At 35.5% G+C, this 5098-nt stretch overlaps 1 protein-coding gene across 2 annotated transcripts in view; it reads left to right on the top strand.

Annotated features, from left to right (window-relative positions):
• The first annotated feature begins 975 nt into the window (after positions 1-975).
• Positions 976-5098, top strand: part of LOC106460479 (peroxidase-like) — a 51517-nt gene continuing 47394 nt past the window's right edge. Inside the window, exon 1 of one of the 2 annotated variants that reach the window (XM_022387215.1) lies at positions 976-1004. The gene's annotated coding sequence lies outside the window, so the exon portion shown is untranslated. The other variant, XM_013920178.2, reaches the window with a different exon arrangement.

Genomic DNA, 5098 nt, shown 5'->3' with positions numbered 1-5098 from the left:
CTGATTGACACTTTGTGAGCACTTGGGTCTGTATGGCCAGGTCAGAGATCCCTAGGGTAAAGGTATAACCGTTCCTAGCTTTAAGCTACTGACCAAACGGAGGTCAGGCAACCAGTTGGCAGAACCAGCTGTCACTAGAACATTACCTGATTGAAGGGTTATGACGTTGCAATTTGGGGTTCGATCCTTGGGTGAGCATAGTAGAGATAGGGCACTATGCAGCTTTTCGATTAAACAAGCAAAGGTAACAATACAGTTTTGACCAGAATATTACTTAACCATAAGTGATAAATTTCGTTAACGTTATTTCTACTGAGTTACATAAAAAAAAATCAAAAATAAATAAGGTGCCAAGCGACGATAAGTAAGCTCAAAAACAGTCTAAATTGATGGTAATAATTATGTATTAATAGAGAAAATCGTGCCTGTTATTGGTTAGGTTCTTTGATAAACGCTGATAATTTGCGCATTTTGAATAACTCCATGATCGAAATATCCAGATACGTATTCGAAATCGTAACGCGAGGCAGAAAGCAGAACACGTTTTTATTTTTTGAATGTTATGGTATCAGTCAGTTGCCAGAAGTAGTCTTTACCCTAAATTATTAATTTCTGTCCCATCTCATCAACTTCTGGTATTCCCTGTAACCTAATAGTCACACACTAACACTGTTTATTATTTAAACAAAACCATTTGAAGACCTTCAAAGTGGTTATTCCTTTTCTGTACCTAGTTGGGTGCGTCGCCACCTACCGGGAACCACCCAAGCTAAGTATTATTAACCTTGGCATCACTGGTGTGGTTCATGTGCTGTGTGTGTTTAGTAGTTCGGGAATTCCCTACAAGAGGGCCAGAAGCAGCTACTTTCACTCTTGCATACCTGGTTGGCGGTTATAGTCAAACAATGTTCGTCATAGCCTCGGTACCAGAAAACTACCTCAGTCACCTGGTAGTATAAAACCGGAAAACTGTAGACTAGTTTCATTTAAACTTATGTTTGGGAGTAAGTAACTTAATTAAAGCTTAAGTTGATGATTAGTTTAATTTAACTGCAGACGAAAAAAAATTCTTCTCGATAATCAGGTAATCCTTTAAAACCTCATCATTATTTACGAGATATTGGCTTTATTTTTGCTGTCTTATACTTTATTTTGTTTTCAACATAGCGTAAAGATATTACAGTTCGCATGAGTAATTTTTAAGTTTTTATTTGTTTAAATCTATAGGCGGCATCTATAAATGAATAGCATTAAATTACTTTAATGCAGATATGATGTTTCTTTTTATGGAGTGATCGGGCGTGTTAATAGCCAGCGTGCTGAAGTATGAAGCTGAGTGATTTAGTTTGAATCGCGATACCGCAGAATGCGCTCCACTCTTTCGAGCTGTGGATGCGCTTATAAGAGAATTTTTTTGTTTGAATTTTGCCCAAAGCTACACGAGGGCTATCTGCGCTAGTTATCCCTAACTTAGCAGTGTAAGACTAGAAGGAAGGCAGCTAGTCATCACCACCCACTGCCAACTCTTGGGCTGCTCTTTTAACAACGAATTGACCGTCGCATTATAACGCCCCCCACGGCTGAAAGGGCGAGCATGTTTGGTGGGACGAGAATTCGAACCCACGACCCGCAGATTGCGAGTCGAGCTCCCTAACCTCCTGACCATGCCGGGCCCAGTATAAGAGAGAGAGAGAGAGTCCGATAGTTGACGGTGAGTGCTGTTGACTACTTGTCTTCCCCTTTGCTCTTATACTCCAAAATTAGCGGCGGTTGAGCAGATAACACTTGTGTAGATTTGTGCGAAAATTCTAATCAAACCAATTCTGTGAGAGGAATATGAGTAAGCCAGTTACGGTCAGAATACTGTTTGTAAATAGTTAGAGCGCATGAATATAATTAGAATGTTTTTACATTAGAAACATTTACCAATTTCTCATATGAATCGTGAGAATTATGAGGTTTTTAATAATTACTCCTATAAAACCACAAATCAAGCGTGAAGAAGTTAGTGTAGAAATATATTCACACCAATTCCATATCCAGATCAAACTGAAACCGTCTTGGAACTATTATCGTTTCTCACTCCGAACGGCTAAGTTATTATTTATTTTAGAAGTAAGTGTATTATCAATTATATAAAAATATGCAATCGACGTTATGATTTGGTGAGGTTTGTTCTGAATTTCGCGCAAAGCTACTCGAGGGGTATCTGCGCTAGCTGTCTCCAATTTAGAAGTGATAGGAAGGCAGCTAATCAATGCTATCCACTGCCAACTCTTGGGCTATTCTTTTATCAGCGAATAGTGAGCTTTGACTGACTCATTATAATGCCTTTTCGGCTGAAAAGGCGAGCGTGTTCGGTGATGGGATTCGAGTCCTTGATTAGCAGATTGCGAGTCGAACTCCTTATCCTCAAGCCACTCTAGTCCAACGCAAATAGAAATTGCCACAATGTTGCTTTCCTCCCAAACCGTGTTGTTTTATTACTTAGATCAAGTATGCAAACGTATTTGTTTTTCATGTGTATTGCTCAGGTTAGTAGTAAAAAAAAACAACATAATATCGTGTATAGTATTTACTGAGAATCCACAGTAAATGGGACAAACTGTCCTTTGTTCTCCTGAAGAAGAATAGTCAACTATTCGAAAGCGCTCGAGTTTTGAGTCTTTTTTTAAGTTTATTACACTTTATATGTGATCCTTTGTGCTAGCTCTTTTATCTAGATTGCCAGAAATATTGATAGATTGGAAAAAAAACTGAAGAGGACACGTCGAAACTAGTTCCTCCAATATCAACACTTCTGTCCGTTTGTTCCATTTACTGTGGTTTTTTCACTGGTTCTTCGAATTTTTATGTTTTACTTTGAAGATGCGAGTCTGGTAAGAAAGGAAAATTAATCCCCCCCCTTTTTTTAGTTTTATGTTTTATATGTATAATCTTTTGGGATTCTTTTTTCAAAAGCAGTGGCTGTTTTTGTTTGTTTGAACAATTTTCTTCGTACATAATTTGTATTACAATTCGAGTTGTTTCATAGTCGCTGATGGTCCTAAAGTTAATCGAAAAACTTCTCTACCTAAAGTCTAGAAGTAGAATAGAAAAAAGAAGAATAGGATCAAACCTTTGTTTCGATAAAACTACAACTAAGTAATATTATTTATAATTGCACGTTGTGTGATGTTAGAAAATTATGCCAGGGCTAGTGCGTACTGTTTCGTAACAATTTAACTTTCGTTGTGAAACCTTAATTTTTGACAGTAGTTCAATGACACATGGTATAAGAATACCCTCTTCGTCATAAAAAAACATTATTTTCAATAAATAAAATAGACGAAATAATACATTGTTTTTACAATATCGTTATACATTTCAAGTGGCTTTTTCCATTATAAATATTGTAAGTTATAATATAACGCAATAACACGATGTACTTGCGCAGGCTCCCCGAAAGTGCTTTGTTTCAAGAGTCAGTTAAGAGTAACAAATATTTTTATTTTTTGCTTTTCAACTTCATATGTCATGCCATGTTGTAGCCTACAGGATGCATAATTTTTCTCGTGATTCATGGTATGCGCACGTTTTACTGACTTCACAACAATACAAATTGCAACGTTAAGCGTCCTTTATGTGACGTCATTTTAGTTTCTACTGACTGACTGATAGACAACACATTTCTGTATAGTAGTGTCAGAGGCTAAAACAGGTGGTCTTCGGTTTCCTTTCGGGGAAATTAGTTAAATTTTAATTGCTTAGCTAAAAGCTGCATTATAGGTATCTTTATTTTTCATTATCACAAAATCAATCACTTAAACACATTCTCAGAATTTTTTTTGTGTGTTATGCATTATAACTCCCACGCATGTCACAAATTTATGTTACATGTGCCTCGTGGTGGCTCAGCAGTAATTCTAAAAGTTTATAACGCTAAAAATCGTATTTCGATACCTGCTTTGGGCAGAGCGTAGATAACCCACTGTGTAACTTTGTGCTAAACAACAAACAAACGAACTGTTACATGCCAGAACTTAAATTGAACTTGTCAGTTTACGAGTATTTATCATTCCTTAAGTAACAATTATTCGATAAAATAGACTGAGTTTTAGCCAAGTGACCATACTGTGCTATAATAACTGTATGTCTTTATATATTCAAATGCCAATGTTTCGTCGTTATAATATACGTAAAAAATGTGTGTTTAGACTTTTATCCCCTAATTTATTATACTTCTCAGTTTAATGATCAATCCTTACATGCTATGCGAACTGAAAGTGCTTATAACATATGTTTTTTTTCAAACTTTGTTTAAAAAAAAACAACTAGACATAATATTTAATTTCTCTAAAGGGTAGCCATTCAGTGGATCAGATAGAAACCTTGTTCATTATAAGTTTATTTTTTACAAATAGCCTTTCATATTATAATTGTAAACAACGTATAGTCTGTGTACTAACTCTACATATATTTCCTAAAGCATTCAGCTGAGAGCTATATTTCTATCTAGGCTAGCTCTTATTAGGCTTAATAATAGAGTAAGTTATCAAACTTTAAACACTCGTATTTGTATTCTTTCATAGTGAATGAAAGTTTGAGGTTATCTAATTTTAATGTTTAGCACTCGATTTTTTTTCCTGCGCAATGTTGTGGTGTAGATTGAAACATTAAACTTCTATCCCATACCATGACAGCTGAGAAACACATTTACTCATACTGCATAACGAATCCCATGCCATGACAACTGAGAAACATATTTACTCGTATTTTATAACGAATCCCATGCCTTGACAACTGAGAAACATATTTACTTGTATTTTATAATGAATCCCATGCCATTACAACTGAGAAACATATTTACTCGTATTTTATAACGAATCCCATGCCATGACAACAGAGAAACATATTTACTCGTATTTTATAACGAATCCCATGCCATGACAACTGAGAAACATATTTACTCGTATTTTATAACGAATCCCATGCCATGACAACTGAGAAACATATTTACTTGTATTTTATAATGAATCCCATGCCATTACAACTGAGAAACATATTTACTCGTATTTTATAACGAATCCCATGCCATGACAACTGAGAAACATATTTT

The sequence above is a fragment of the Limulus polyphemus genome, unplaced genomic scaffold (genome assembly GCF_000517525.1).
Source record: "Limulus polyphemus unplaced genomic scaffold, Limulus_polyphemus-2.1.2 Scaffold778, whole genome shotgun sequence".
Lineage (NCBI taxonomy): Eukaryota > Metazoa > Arthropoda > Merostomata > Xiphosura > Limulidae > Limulus > Limulus polyphemus.
Note: the sequence above shows the minus strand (reverse complement) of the source record. Positions and strands in the feature narration are given on the sequence as shown.